This window comes from Vicia villosa, linkage group LG6, assembly GCF_029867415.1.
Source record: "Vicia villosa cultivar HV-30 ecotype Madison, WI linkage group LG6, Vvil1.0, whole genome shotgun sequence".
NCBI lineage: Eukaryota > Viridiplantae > Streptophyta > Magnoliopsida > Fabales > Fabaceae > Vicia > Vicia villosa.
In genome coordinates, this window is record NC_081185.1 from 72,335,449 (window position 1) to 72,352,969 (window position 17,521).

Below are 17,521 nucleotides of genomic sequence, written 5' to 3' on the forward strand. Positions count from 1 at the left end.
TTAAGTGAGTGGTTGATGGTGGTAGAGAGGGATTTTTGAAGGTGGAGGCTAGGTTTTCATGGAGGAAGAGAGTGAGAAGTGGGAGAGGGAGTGGAATGAAGGAGAAGATGGGTTATAATGCAGATGGGGCCCACATAAGTAGCCCTAAAAAAATTCAAAATTCTGCCCCGCACAAGGAACACGATCCGTGTGACCACACACGGTCACCCGTGTTGACGTTCTGTGCGTTTTTACGAGAAGGATGCTGAAGACAACACGGGCCGTGTTGCTGCACACGGGCGCCCGTGTTGATGGTGCTGTAGCTTCAAATGCACTTTTTTTTTCTCTACGCTCTCACACAACACGGGCCGTGTTTCTGCATACGGGCACCCGTGTTGATGATCTTCTATGCACCAAAAGCGAATAATCTTCGTGCTTTTTGACTCAAGTCGAACCTACCGATCCAAACTCTGACCACCTAAAATGAAATAAAACAGAACAACATAAAAGAAAACACGTTAGAAAAAAAAACGAGCGTGGGTTGCCTCCCACGAAGCGCTTCGTTTAACGTCGCATGGCTCGACGGTCTACACCTCATCCGGTGAGACGCAAATGATCGATTACTCCTGCTCCTACTCCAGTATAATAGGGCTTCAACCTTTGTCCATTCACCTTGAATACATCTCCATTGTTTGGATTTTTAATTTCCACCGCGCCACGAGGAAATACCGTTTGTACCACAAACGGACCAGATCACCGGGATTTCAATTTCCCAGGAAAAAGTTTAAGCCTGGAGTTGAATAGAAGCACTAGCTGGCCTTCCCAGAATACTTTCTGTTTTATTCTCTGATCATGCCATCTTCGAGTCTGCTCTTTATAGACTTTAGCATTCTCATAGGCTTGATCACAGAATTCTTCTAGCTCATGGAGTTGAAGAATCCGTAACTCACCTGCTTTTTCCAGATCATAGTTCAAGTATTTGGTAGCCCAAAATGCTTTGTGCTCAAGCTCAAGAGGGAGATGGCACGCCTTACCATAAACCAGTTGATACGGGGACATACCAATGGGGGTTTTGAATGCTGTTCTGTATGCCCATAGTGCATCTTCAAGTCTCAGAGACCAATCCTTTCTCGAAGCACTAACAGTCTTTTTGAGAATCTGCTTGATTTGCCTATTTGAAACCTCCACCTGACCACTGGTCTGAGGATGGTATGCAGTTGCAATCTTGTGCTTCACATTGTACTTTTTCAACAGATTCTCCATCAACTTATTTAAGAAATGGGTGCCTTCATCGCTTATGAGTGCTCTGGGAACCCCAAATCTTGAGAAAATATTGGTTTTGAGGAAGTTTACTACCACCCTTGCATCATTTGTGGGTAGAGCGACTGCTTCAACCCACTTAGAGACGTAGTCAACAGCTACAAGGATGTAGTTCTTTCCAAAAGATGGTGGAAAAGGTCCCATGAAATCGATATCCCACACATCGAACAATTCCACTTCAAGTATACCCTTCTGCGGCATCTGGTTTCTTTTTGAGATATTCCCTGTTCTTTGACACCTGTCACATTCTTTCACAATGCCTTGAGCGTCTTTGAATAGTGTGGGCCAATACAAACCAGATTGTAGGACCTTTGCAGCCGTTCTATCACCACTGAAATGTCCTCCATATTCGGAGTCATGGCATGCTTTTAGCACATCCCTTTGTTCCTCCTCGGGTACACATCTTCTGATCAAGCCATCGAGTCCCTTCTTGTATAGGAATGGATCATCCCACAAATAGAACCTGCAATCATGTAAAAACTTTTTCTTTCGGTTATAGTCAAAATCGTCAGGTATAATACCACCTATCAAATAGTTCGTATAGTCGGCGAACCAAGGCACACCAATAACAGCGAGGATATGTTCATCAGCGAACTCGTCCTTTATTGGGCGCGTATCTTCTGTTTCTTCAATAGGTGACATTCGAGACAAGTGGTCGGCCACAGTGTTTTCAGACCCTTTCTTGTCACGAATCTCCACATCAAACTCCTGGAGGAGCAAGATCCATCTTAGCAACCTTGGTTTAGAGTCCTGTTTAGCAAAAAGATACTTCAAGGCAGCATGGTCAGTATAAACAATGACTCTAGAACCCAACAGATATTGCCTGAACTTATCAAAGGCATAAACAACCGCTAGCAACTCCTTCTCAGTAGTTGCATAGTTCATCTGTGTAGGGTTCAGCACATGACTTGCGTAGTAAATAACATGTAATAATTTTTCTCTACGTTGTCCTAGAACCGCCCCTACTGCAATGTCACTGGCATCACACATGATCTCAAAAGGTAGAGACCAATCCGGGGCTACAACAATTGGTGCCGACACTAATTTTTGCTTTATAGTATCAAATGCTATGGCACACTCTTTATCGAAAACAATGGCTTTGTCCTTAACCAATAGTGTAGTTAACGGTTTTGCAATTTTAGAGAAGTCTCTTATGAATCTACGGTAAAAACCCGCATGCCCTAAGAAACTTCGAATACCTTTTTCATTCATGGGAGGAGGCAATTTTGCTATGACTTCTATTTTCGCTTGGTCAACTTCTATTCCTTTATGAGAAATTTTGTGACCCAAAACTATACCTTCACGTACCCTGAAATGGCACTTCTCCCAGTTGAGGATTAAGTTGGTCTGTTGGCATCTTTCTAAAATAAGAGCAAGGTTAGTTAAACAATTATCAAAAGACTTACCAAAAACCGAGAAATCATCCATGAATACTTCCATATGTTTCTCAAGCATATCTGCAAAAATAGATTGCATGCATCTCTGAAATGTGGCCGGGGCATTACATAACCCGAATGACATTCTTCTGTAGGCAAAAATACCAAAAGGGCATGTAAATGCGGTCTTCTCTTGGTCTTCTGGTGCAACAGCTATCTGATTATACCCCGAGTATCCATCGAGGAAACAATAATAGTCATGACCCGCTAACCTTTCTAACATCTGGTCGATGAAAGGCAACGGGAAGTGATCTTTTCTTGTTGCCAGATTTAATCTTTGGTAATCTATACAGACTCTCCACCCTGTAACTGTTCTGGTAGGGATCAACTCATTCTTTTCATTCTTAATCATAGTAGTTCCACCTTTCTTAGGCACCACATGAACTGGACTCACCCATGAACTGTCAGATATTGGATAGATCATTCCTGTGTCCAAAAGTTTTACCACCTCCTTTCTAACCACTTCCTTCATTGCTGGATTTAGTCGTCGCTGAGGTTGGACAACCGGTTTGTGATCATCTTCCATTAGGATTTTCTGCATGCAAAGTGTTGGACTTATTCCTTTCAAGTCTTCAATTGACCATCCAAGAGCACTTTTATGCTTTTTAAGAACTTTGACAAGCTTATCTTCTTGAAGGAATTCAAGGTGAGAACTTATGATAGTCGGGCACTTACTTTCAGTGTCTAAAAAGACGTATTTGAGGTTTTCCGGTAATTGCTTTAGTTCAGCCCCCTTCTTTGGTTCATCTTTATTTTCCTCCACTAACGGTTGCCTTAGATCCTCCCATCGGTTGTGGCGAGAATTTTTGACAAATGATGTTTCCATCACGGCTAAAACTTCACTGTCTTTTTCATCAATTACCTCCTCCTCTTCGAAGATTGATAGACTCAAAACTCTCTCCAAGGGTAACTTCTGTGTTGTCAAAGAGTTTTCTTCATCACAAATTTGTTCAATTACCTCAATGTGTTGACTCGTGGCAACATCATCCTTGTACTTCATAGTGTTTCGCACATCAATCTTCAATTCTTCATCATAAACTTTCAAAGTCATTGTACCTTCTTCTATGTCGATCAAGCATCTCCCGGTCTCTAGAAATGGTCTCCCCAAAATGATTGGTATCTCCTCATCTTCGGGAATCTCTAGAATAACAAAATCTACCGGAAATACGAACTTGTCGATTTTCACCAACACGTCTTCTACCACTCCGTAGGGTCTTTTAACTGATTGGTCAGCAAACTGAAGTGTCATTCGTGTATCCTGTACTTTACCTATTCCCAATCTTTTGTAAATGGATAATGGCATAAGACTCACACTTTCTCCTAAATCGATCAGAGCTTTCTTGAAATACCTATCACCAGTTGTGCATGGAATCGTTACCGGACCTCGATCTCTCTTTTTAACCGGAATCTTCATTCCCTGCAAAATAGCACTACAAGTTTCAGTTAGAATAATCGGGTCACTGTCGATTGTTCGCTTCTTTGAGATGATATCTTTCATGAACTTCGCATAGGTAGGCATTTGCTCAAGTGCCTCTAAGAACGGAATATTCAGCTCAAGTTTCTTGAACATCTCTAAGAACTTCTCGAAGTTTTTCTCATGTTGCTCTTTCTTTTTATTCCTTGTAGGGAAAGGAAGTTTAACCGCTGGTTTAGGTGTAGCAACTTTTTCTTTGACTACACCTTCTTCACCTGTGACCTCTTTCCTTACTACCTCATTTTCTTTAATCTCCACATCCACTTCAATCAACATATCCTCTTCATCAGAGTTCTTCTCATGTGTTTCTTTTGATTTATTGCTCCTTGTTGTCACAGCGTTCACATGATTATTGTCTCTAGGATTAGTAACCGTAGCACTTGGTAGAGCACCCTGTGGTTGAGTGTTGGTCATTTGTTGTGCAATCTGACTCATTTGAATTTCCAGATTTTTGATTGAAGCTCCTGTGTTCCTCAGATTGCTCCTTGTTTCCTCTTGGAATAGAGAATTTTGAGCTGCCATCTTTTCAATAGCGATTTCCCAATCTGCTTTCTTCGGTACCTATGGTTGACCTTGAGTTTGGAACTGTCGTGGATGGTGCTGGAATTGTTGCTGATATGGAGGTTGTTGTTGTGGAGGTCTGTATTGTTGTGTCTGAGCTGAAACTTGAAATTGGGTTGATCCTTGCTTTTGAAAGTTTCCTTGTTGATTCTTCCATGCAAAGTTAGGATGATTTTTCTATCCTGGATTATATGTATTGGCATATGGATTGTTTTGCCTTAACATATGAATCTGTTCCACCTGTTCTTGCGTTTCCACACAATGCATAGCAAAATGTGGTCCACTACATATTTCACAAACAACTGAGGTGGCTGGCTCAACTTGAGCTACTTTCTGTTCACCAATATTCATCTTCTTCAATCTTCTTTCTACCTCAGCCGCAATTTGTTCTTCCATTTTAACTACCTGATCAGCAAGCTTCAAATCAATTTTTCCTTCCGGTTGGCTCATTGCACGGTCATATAACTCAATGTGCTCGTTAGCGGCAATAACTTCTATGATTCTCTTGATACCAGTGGCTGTTGAAAAATTTGTTGAGCCACCGGCAGTAGTATCAATAAGCTGTTTTGTCTTAAGTCGGAGACCATTAACAAAAGTCTGCATTTGCTCGGTTGGGTCCATGTTATGAGTAGGACAAGCAACCAAACACCTCTTGAACCTTTTGTATGCATCTCCCAGCGATTCCCCTTCTTTCTGCTTGAAATTTACAATATCATATCTTTTGTGAATGAAGACTGAAGCAGGGAAATACTCATTCAAGAAGGCGGTTTCCATTTGTTGCCATGTTGTGATGCTTCCTGCTGGAAGTGAGTAAAACCACTCTTCCGCGTCTTCGGATAAAGTGAATGGGAACATCACGAGTCTCTTGGCTTCTTCAGAATGGCCTTCGATCTTTAATGATGTTGTTGTGGTGAGGAATCTCTGTAGATGCTTATTCGCATCTTCATTGATTCTTCCCGCAAACGACTTGCTCTCTAACTGTCGGATAGTTGAAGGATGTAGTTGGAAGTGTGCCACGTTGACCGGTTGATTTACGATGGTCATTCTTCCAAGCAGTGCATTAGCTCTTCCATAATCTCCTAAAAGCCTCTCTGGAGGAGGTGGGTCAGCTGCCATAGTTTCAGGCTCAGATTCTGACTGTTCGGATGAAATAGATATTCTTTCTTCGTCTTCCGATTCTGAAACTGTAGGTGATTCTTCTTTTGAAGCCAGTCTTTTCCGTTTAACTTCTCAAAGTCGTGCTCGCAATAATCTTTCTGGTTCTGCGTCAAAAAGAAGTTCAGCTGAGGCCTTACCTCGCATACAAGATTAGAAGTCGATTAGTTTAGAAAAAATAAAAATAAACAAATATAAATTTAGCAAAAATAAAATTTTAATTGCAGAGCAATAAAATTTTAATTGACTAGTTAACGACTTATATTTTGGCAATCCCCGGCAACGGCGCCAAAAACTTGATCGGAAAAATAGCAAGTGTACTATTTTCACCGATGTAGTAATAATGGGTTTTACCCCAAATATCGATCACGAGGATTGCGTAGGAAATACAAGTGATTGTACTAAGTCAATTAAACAAAAGATCATAAGGGTGTTGTTTCAAATGATTAACGAAAGAGATTAAAATTCTAAGAAATTAGGAAAATTAAAATTGAGCTTTTGACAATGAGAAGATAATGCTAAGGTAGGGTGTGTGATTCAATTCCTAACTCCTCTGGATGAAGATCTCTTTAACACGTTCATAAGGTTCAATTATTCATTCTAAAGAATGATTTTCCTAAGTCCTTAGTGAAAACCTTTTTGGCTTAAAATTCGATTACCTAAGTCCTTAGAGAAATAAGACAAAACCAAATCGTTAATTTATCAAGAATTTCTGAATAACCTTACTATATCCCTAGTCCTAGGTGATAATTATAAGGTTCAATTGTATACAAACCCTAACAATTGTAGTCCTACGAATTGTTAACCACATAACAATCCTTATTGGTCCGATAAAGAAAGCATTATAAACATTATACAATCGAATTGAATAATATGATCTTTAAATCAACGAAATACCAAATCCAGAGTTATTACAGATCGAATCAGGGACACCCCCTAGCATTGGGGGGTTTAGCCTCTCATAATATTCAAGAAACACAAATGGAAAAGTTTAGACATTACAATCAATTGGGAGAACTAGGATCTTCAATGGTGTCCACCGTTGAATCTCTTCGTCTTCCAAAATCCCGCTTCCGTCTCTTTTCTTCTTGCAATTCTATCTTATGATCTCCAAAAGTGTCCCTTCCTTTGCCCTAAGGTTGTTTTTATAACTCTCTTCCATTCAGGTTGAAACTGAAGTACCAAAAATACCCTTACTGGTCCCCTTCAAGTGAGGAACACAAAGAAAATAAAATCAGCATGCATCATCAACACGGGCCGTGTTGTTGCACACGGGCGCCCGTGTTGTTCGTCTGCTCCTGAGCCAAAATCCACTTTCCAGGCATCTTTTCACACAGTCCGTGTGCCTGCACACGGGTGCCCGTGTAAAACCTCTGTTTTGCATCCAGAATTTGCCTTTCCAGCCACCTTTTGACACGGACCGTGTTGCTCCACACGGGTGCCCGTGTTGACCTCTGAACTCAGCTTTTTCCGGCTTCTCTTATCCACTTGTGTGTGCCAAAAGTTCCTATCTTCCCTCTGCATCAACCTGGCCAACAAAACTACCAACCAGCGCATAAAAAGACACTTTTTGTAATACTCATAACGCATTAAAATGCAACAAAGAAAATACTAAAACTTACTTTAGAACATATGCAAATGCCACTTAATGTTACCAAGACCATGAATTCTTGTCGGAAAAAGGTGCGGAAACTTACTAGAAATGGTGACCGATCAATAGTTATTTACAACGGTTAGATATTCACAATGGTTTTTCATGATGACAATATTATATGTCAAACGACATTACGTGAAGTCTTCATTTGTCAATAAAAAGCAATAAGTGTTTTTTATGAGATAAAGATATCAAGTCAAATTCAATGATAAGAACACCTAATGTCAAACGACGTTCGCTAAATTCCCTAATAATCTATGGACCAATAAATCCTGTTGTGATGTCTATCAACGAAGTTATATCAAACATTGTCAGCTAGAAGAAGTTCCAAGTGAAGTGCTAGATCAATGATGAATCAAGCAAGAGATTTTGAAGCTTCAAAGTCGTGAAAGAGAGGATGTGCGAAAGTTTGCTTGGTTATGTATTTGAGTGATCAAATAAATGTAAAAGTATAAGAGTAATTCTCAAATTAATAAGGCAACTCACGCACACTTGAAAATATTTTAAACTTCTTTGAATTTACTAAAACACCTTAAAAACTCTGGAAAAACTATCAAGTTTCATATTGAATTGACTAAGGGTGTTTCTAATCAATTGGGAGACATTTGCTAACTGCCTAATCGATTAAGAACCAATTGATTATAGAAATACAAAAGACTCCTTAATCGATCAGAAATACTTTTAACTGAATAAGACACATAGTCGTAATAGGGTTTTTAGTTTGGGATTAGGGTTGCCATGTTTTTGAAGCTTTTAATTGTATATACCCTAGGGTTAATGGATTAAGTAATTAAAAGACCATGGATATTTTTTCCTTTTGAGAAATTTTTTCTCCTATAAATAAAAGGCTTCTCCTCATTTATTTGTACACCGAAAATTGAATCTATAGTTATTGTTTCTCATTTCTACTCTCTTATACTCCATATTTTTCTCTTTCTTCACAAAGTTGCCTTAGTTATTTGATAATGAAAAATATCCGTGAGAGTTATGGTTCAGTGAAATTATTGCAGTTTACTAAGGAATAATATTTTGGACCATCTCTCGTATCAAGCGACTCAGAGAGATGAACCCCTTTAGTTTTATCCGTCATCTAAAAGAATTTAGAAACTCTTTAAATAATTAAGCTAATTCACTTGATATGGGTGAAATATTACTTCAGAAACCTTGAAGTAGTGTTTGCTATGATGGATTTGAGCTTCCGATATAGTGGGGAACAGGGTTGGCTGCGCCCAAGTCACTCAAAGAATGAAAAAGTTATATGCGTGTGAGAATGTATTAGAATACATGAGAATGGCGCACTTTCCCTCTTAAACAGTGGGAACAATTTGAAATAGTCTTCGATGAAGTCACAATCATTGGTAGTGCATAGTGTAGTGCATAGTGGAACATACAATCCTTAATGGATGAGGCATTTATAAAGGTTTAACAAGTCTTATAAGTCGGCCTATATATGAATATTAAGGTCAGTCTATTTAACATTTTTTCAAATATATATGCATATATAGACCAACCTATATAACATTTTTTTATAATATATATTCATATATAGGCCAACATATTTAGACTATTTTTAATATATATGAAAATATAGGCTGATTTATAAGACTTCATAGGTTTTTTTAATAGCCTAAGTCTGACCTATGTAATTAAATAGGCTTTTAAAAAAACCTAAACCTAACTTTTTTTATCAAATAAGTTTGACCTGATTTGACCTTAAATAAGTTAGGCTATAGGCCCCTGTAGACCAGCGTGACTTATTCCCGTCCGAGAGAAAGAGTTTAAGGAATGAAAACATGCCTCCAAGAAAATGTAACAAAAATATCTTTCTAAGTTACTCAATTCAATAAAAAAAATCCTTAAATATTACATGTAAAATGTTTTATCTGGTGTGATTTACTCCAATACTGCAGTTGATATTTCAAATGACTTGCACAGTTGTTTTCTGCAATGAGATGGGTCTAGAGTTTTTCAATTCAAGTGTGACCTTCATGCTAGGTAATCTTCACCGTTAGCAATTACTGCTTAAAAGTGAAATGTTTATGGGAGGAACTCGTTAAATTTCCCTCAATTTCAACCCGGGTGTGTAAGTATGGATATTTCTCTTCTAATAATTCATGCATATGCCGTTCTATATTATAAATAAATTTAATTTTTTAAATTTATTAAATAATAGATTAGATATATTAATTATTTAATAAATGATTTTTTTTATTAAGAGAAAATATAGTAAACCAAAATAAAAAGAGAATCCAAGATCACAAAGTGGTAAATTATTCATAAAATCAGATTGTATACTAGGCTGTATTTGGAATTACACATGGGAATGTACTCATTAGTCATTAGTCATTACTACTCCTTGTAGTAAACTCATTTTTCCTTACAATGACCGTATGTTTGTGGCTACACTTTTACTTCACATTTTTATAATTATTTTTTCATATTTCCCTTTTGGTAAGGACAATCATTGTCCCTCTATATAGCAAAAGAAACAATACGATTTCTTTTTCTTTCTTTTCTGGATAGAAAACAGTAAGATTCTTTTGTTGTTTATATCGAAATATCAAATAGTTTTGGATGTTGCCTCTGATGACGTGAGAGAGATATTGGCATTTCATATAATGAACATCCGTGAAAACACATAGCTCAGATTTTGCCAGCCAGACAATGAATATATCCCAGCTTTATATAAGATAATTTATAACAAATTTATAACAATATTTAAAAAGACCGTTAAGAAAACTAAATACAGAGAGATAAAAGAGATCGAGAATATATCGTTTTATCTTTGAAGATGAATTTTTTTATGTGTAACATTACATATACCAAAGAATGGTATTTATAGTGCTATGATTTCACTACTATTGAATACTACTATTGAATGCAATGATACATGCTACTATGTAAAGTTTGAAAATTTTGTAGATAAGAGATATCCACTATTCACAATATATTACAAAATAGTAATAATAATAATTACTTATTATTATAACACTCCCCCTTTTGAAATATTTGCCGCAGTGCTCCGTTGAAGTCTTGTTGAGATGAATCTATGGAAACATAAGTTGCCTCGTTAAAAACCTTATTAGGAAAAACCCATTGGGATAAAAACCTTAATATGGGAAAAAGAGTACAACATTATGCTCCCCCTCAACAGAACACATATAGCTCTTCTTTAAAGATCTCGAAGGTGACGCATTCCAATATTTTGTACATGTTTCTTGAAAATTCATGTAGGAAGTGCCTTTGTAAAGAGATCTGCCACGTTATCACTTGAACGAATATACTGAATATCAACCTCTTTGTTTCTTTCAAGTTCTTGTGTGAATGAGAAAAACTTCGGAGGGATATGCTTGGTTCTGTCACTTTTTATGTAACCTTCTTTCATCTGGGTAACACATGCAGCATTGTCTTCATACAAAATAGTTGGATTATTATCGATTGGTAAACCAGACGCTCCTTGGATATGTCGAGTTACCGATCGTAACCATCTACTCTCTCTGCTTGCTTCATGAAGGGCAATTACTTCAGCATGATTTGAAGAAGTTGCTACAAGTGTTTGCTTTTGCTATCTCTATGACATTGCAGTGTTACCATATGTAAATATATATCCAGTTTGTGATTTAGCATTATGTGGATCTGACAAATATCCTGCATCTGTATAACCAAGCAAAATTGGTTTTGTATTGTTAGAATAAAATAAACCAAGATCAGATGTACCTCGAAGATATCGAAATATATGCTTTATTCCTTTCCAATGTCTTTTTGTAGGGCATGAACTGAATCTTGCTAGTAAATTCACTGCAAAAGCTATATCAGGTCTTGTATAGTTAGCAAGGTACATGAGTGCTCCAATGGCACTAAGGTATGACACTTCCGAGCCAAGATCTTCTTCATTACTTTCCTTAGGCCTAAAGGGATCTTTTTCAATATTAAGTGTTCTACCCATCATTGGACTACTCAAAGGATTTTCCTTGTCCATATTGAACCTTTTTAATACCCTTTCTGTATAATTTGATTGATGTACCAATATACCATTTTTAGTATACTCAATCTGTAAACCAAGGCAGAATCTAGTTTTTCCCAGATCTTTCATTTCAAATTCTTTCTTTAAATGATTTCTCGCTTCTCTGATTTCTTTATTAGTCCCAATGATATTTAAATCATCAACGTGAACATCAATTATTACAAATCCGGATATTGTTTTTCTTATAAAAACACAAGGACAAATAGGATTATTCTCATAGCCTTCTTTAAGTAAATATTCACTTAGTCTATTGTACCACATGCGCCCTGATTGTTTTAACTCATACAATGACCTCTGCAACTTAATTGCATACATTTCTCTAGGTTTTGATGTCTCAGGCATTTTAAATCCTTCTGGGATTTTCATGTATATATCAGTATCAAGTGATCCATATAAATAAGCAGTAACAACATCCATAAGATACATATCAAGATTGTTAAATACAGATAAACCAATTAAATAATGAAAAGTAATAGCATCCATAACAGGAGAATATGTGACCTCATAATAAATTCCCGGTCGTTGGTAAAAACCTTGTGCAACGAGACGAGCTTTGTATTTGACAATCTCATTTTTCTCATTTCGTTTTCTTACAAAAACCCATTTATACCCGACCGGTTTCACATCTTTTGGTATAGCCATAATAGGGCCAAATAATTTTCAATCTTTAAGAGAATTTAACTCAGTATCTATTGCATCCTTATAATTTTTCCAGTCATGTCTATTTTGACATTCACTCATACTTCTTGACTCTGGATCATCATTTCCATTTATAATTTCACATGCAACGGAGAATGAAAACACTTCATCTATATTCATACTTTTTCGGTTCCACAAAATTCCTGTATCAACATAATTAATGGAAATCTCAAGATCATTCTTATTTCCAGTTTCATTATCAATGATCACATTTTCATCATCTTGTGCTTCTTCGAGAGCACGCTTTTCAATTGTGGATTTATCATTATCTAGTGTCTTTTCAAGATCACTTTCAATCAAATTTACCTTTTCTATTCCTTTTCTTTTTCGGGGATTTTTGTCTTTGGATCCCATAGGCCGTCCACTTTTCAAGTGTGCCTTAGATGTACTTGCTACATTATTTTGATTTGAAACCTCAATTCTAGAAGGAACATTTATAGCTGGTACATGTGACTTTGTTACTCTTTTTAAATCAGTAAATGAACCTGGCAATTGATTTGCTAAATCTTGTAAGTGGACTATTTTCTTTACATTTTCTTCCCACGATCTATTATATGGGTTCAAATGTAATAAATGAGATACATACCATATTATGCCATTTTCTAGATAAATCTAAGGACTAAGAACTAAGAATCGACCTAGGGTATTTAATTGTTACTACATAAATCTAAGAATCGACCTAGGGTATTTAATTGTTACTACATAAATCTAAGGCTAATATCTGATTAATTAGGATCAGACGGGGGAAATAGGGACATAGAATTAAATTAAATTAAGAGAGAATTATACCGGTATGTAATAGTCGGACGTCGGGGATCTAGTAAACTATCAACGCGAATCGTAATTTAAAATATCTTTCCGTAGAAATCATTAGTTTAAAAACCTTCCTCTCACACTCTCGTGCTTATTGATTACGATCTTATTATTAAACCTAAGTGAGTGCTCTCGCTGTGTTAATTAAAGTTTAAAATAATTTTTGAAAACGAATGAAGACTAATTACCCTTAAAGCGCTCTCGCTGTATTTAAGGTTAATGCTTAATTCCTACTGTCCAGTTAAAATCTCAAACTCTCGTTTTTATTGATCCTAACTTCTATCGTTTTTAACTCTCGTTACAAAACGGTTTAATTAAGTATATGAAATTATAACCAGATAAATAAATTTTCATTAATAAATTATGTCGAAAGCATTACTAGATTCCCTCAGTTATATGACCTTACATACCGGTAATAAATATTTAGCCGGACATAGTTTTAGTTAACGGATCAGAACAGATATAGCAAGTAAATAATATTCCAGACATAAATTGATAATTTAGCATAAACAATAAACAATAATTAATGCTGAAAACAAAAACCTGAATTAAATTGCGGTACTGAAAGTATCAATCTGGTAGTACCAAATCTTGATCCGGAACGTAAATCGAATATAGAATTTATTCCTAAAAATAAACTAGGTTTTGAGGCTGAAAAAGAAATTAAACTGCAATAGTGTTTCCGGTGTGGAAATCTATTGCTAAAGATTGGGTAGGAAATAGTGAACTGAGCTGGAAATAAAACCCTTTCAAATCTTGTTGCTGGGGATTTATAGAGTAGCTTTAGGTTGGAATGAATCTTGAATATGTTTTGCTCCAGTGCTGGCTTTACGGAGGAAAAATAGGAGGAGAAAGTATAGGGGTTGACGGCGTTCCTCTTCTGAGTGTGAGTGTGTGACTCACGTCACACACTAAATAATGAAGTATGTCGTTCGCCAAGAGGGGAAAGGTGCCGTTCGTCAGGGCCTCCTGATGACGTGCATCCCCATCTTGGGCTATTTGGTCTATGGGCGTTGTTTCTTCTTGTTTGCGCCCCCATCATTTAAGCACCCCTTTTAGTCTTTTTCTCTTCATTTTGGCTCATTTCTTGATTATTTTCTTTGCAAGCCTTGATTTATTAAATACCTGAAACAAAACAGAAATACCGGCATAATGCGAAATAAAGTAATATAATTGAAATAAAATAGGATTATTATGTCTGTAAATTAAGATAAATATACGATATATTTTTGTGTTATCATATACCTAACCTTCTTTGAGGTCCCATCTTTGTTCTTTGTGGTGGTGATATTGGGACATATACTGCACAACCAAATATCTTTAAATGAGAAATATTTTGTTCCTTACCAATTGCAAGTTGATAAGGGGTATGTTTATGATCAGCACTTGGCCTTAGACGGATAAGTGCTGCAACATGTAAAATTGCATGAACCCAAACAGTAACTGGTAATTTAGTTCTCATTATTAATGGTCTAGCAATATATAGAAGACGTTTGATTAATGACTCAGCTAAACCATTTTGGGCATGTACATGAGGAACATGATGTTCAATAGTAAAACCAATTGACATGCAATAATTATTGAATGATTCAGATGTAAATTCACCAACATTATCAAGTCTAATTTTCTTTATAGTATAATCAGGAAATTGAGCTCTAAGTTTAATTATTTGTGCAAGAAATTTTGCAAATGCCATATCACGACTTGACAGTAAGCATACATATGACCATCTAATAGATGCATCAATTAATACCATAAAATACCTTAATGGTCCTGATGGTGAATGGATAGGTCCACATATGTCTCCTTGAATTCTTTCAAGAAATTCAAGTGATTCTGTCTGAATCTTGCCCGGTGAATGCTTTGTTATTAGTTTGCCAAGAGAGCAATTTTCACACGGTCTATCATCTTGTGTAAGTTTTAGACTTTTCAATGGATGACCATGTGTACTTTCAATTATTTTACGCATCATTGTTGAACTAGGGTGACCTAAACGATCATGCCATAAAATCACAATTTTGGGATCTTCTTTTACTACTAAATTGCATTCAATTTCATGTGTATATGTGTAATGTAATCCAGAAGGCAATTTTGGTAGTTTTTCTAAATTTTTCTTCTTTCCCGAAACATTAGAAGTAATATTAATGTATTTCATATTACCTTTAGTTGCAGTTTCAGTATCATATCCTTGACGATATATGTAATTAAAACTCAACAAATTTCTCTTTGACTTTGTAGAGTATAAAGCATTATTAATGACAAATTTTGTCTCATTTGGTAATACAAACATAGCATTACCTATTCCTTCAATTAAATCTGCAGGACCTGAGATTGTATTTATTATACCTTTAATGAGATTTATTTCAGTAAAATATTTCTTACTTTTGAGGATTGTGTGTGTAGTTCCACTGTCTGGAATGCAAATGTCTTTGACATGTTCCATGTCTAACCTTCTTAAAAATAAAAATAAGATTAAATACAGTAAATTAACAACATATTTAACATTATTATTTCATACAAACTTAAGATACACCTTAACAAAATACAAATTGTTAAGTAGATACATATTTCAAATATAAAAACAAGCACACCAAACATTATTCAAATACATATTTCAAAAAGTTACTTAATCAGTTTCATCTCCAACAAAGTCAGCAGTTTCAAAATAGGTTTTATCATTTTTGGGTTCAATCTCATTAAAATTCACTTCTTTTCATTTTCTTCAACATATGCCATTTGTCTTTTACAGAAATGTTCTGGTGTTCTACACACCTTAGACCAATGGCCTTTCTTTCCACATCTGTAACATATATCCCCATAACTCTTTGAAGGACCTTCTTGGATATACTTACCCTTTCCTTTGTGATTCCAATTATTTTTGTCATATCTGGGGGATCTATAACTATTCACATGACCTCGTCCACGTCCTCTACCACGAAAATGGTTTCGACCGTGGAAAAGGTTTTAACCATGATATCCTCCTTGATTGTGACTATCAAAACGAGCATGACCATTATTACTATTAAAACGAACATGACTACCACGTCTCTTAAGACGATTAAATCCACTGCGCCCACGATTAAAGGTCGTGGCATTAGTTTCAGGATATGGCATTGTTCCTGTCATACCCCAAATTTGTCCTACCCTTTAACTTCTAACTGGCTTAGGCTTTGCATTCATCTACATACATCACTTAGGTCATAACTCACACTCATGCATGCATACCATTGGTATCAATCAAAGACTAGCAGGAAAGAACTTTTGTGGCAAGGAACTTCCTACCAGATGTGTGGATCTGAGGTAATCATGTGGCTCTATGTTCATTGAAGCCCTCCTGGGTTAGGTTTTTCTCAGTCCCAATCCAAGGCATTGGTTGAGGGATATTGGCTTGCAAATCATCCGGTTCTTTAAATCAGGGTTTCTTTGACCAAAGTCAACCAGTCGACTTTCTGGTCAACATTCAATCAGGAATGGTTTCTGTGTGTGAGATGCTTCTCATACTGACTATGTGGATGTGTTTGTTTGACTGGATTTGATTGGAGGATATTTAATCGGGAATTTCATCAATAGTCGGAAAAATCAAGACAATTGACTTTTGGGTCAAAATCAGGAGAATTATTCGAATATTGACTTTTGATGGAAAGTTGGTCAAGAAAAGTCAAAGAATGGATAAAATCGGGAGTTTGACAAAAAGTTGCCAAAAATAGAAAAATAACAAAAGTGGAAAGCTTTCATACTTAGAAAAATTTTGGCATTGGAAATCTAGTTGAGCAGTCCACTTCACCATCAGTTTACACGTGGCAAATGACATTTTTTGGAGAAATTCCCAACATCAAAGTTGTTCCTCTCATGGAGGAGAACAACTTTGTAGTTGGACACTTTTTCATTTGAAGCTTGGTTAGAGAGTTATTATGGATTGAATTTGCTGAAAAGTCATTTTGGCCAAGTCACAATCCAAGTCATGGGCCAAGTCATGACCAAACATTTCATCAAGCATGTGGCAGGCCAAATTGCAAGCTGATTTTAGAGGTATACAAGTGTGCTATGAATACAAACTTGGTATGCATATCTTCTCCTCCATGCCCTCTATGCAATGAAACAAGAATTGAGAAAATTGGGTGGATATCGAATCAATTGTGGATGTTCAAAGTCATGCCTTCACCCTGACCAGGTCAGGCATCTGGCTGGGCATAAAAGTCAGGTCACGCGAGGCATTTAATCAAACACGTCGCATACCATTTCCAAGAATGATTTTAAGGAACTACAAGCACTTATTTGAATCAGATTCAGGTTCAAACTAATATCTCCCATACCCTCTATCCAACGGGAAAATAATCATGCCATTTGGATATGTAATCAACAAGTTACAAGGGTTTAAAGTCGTGTTCTCATCTGGATGGCATAAG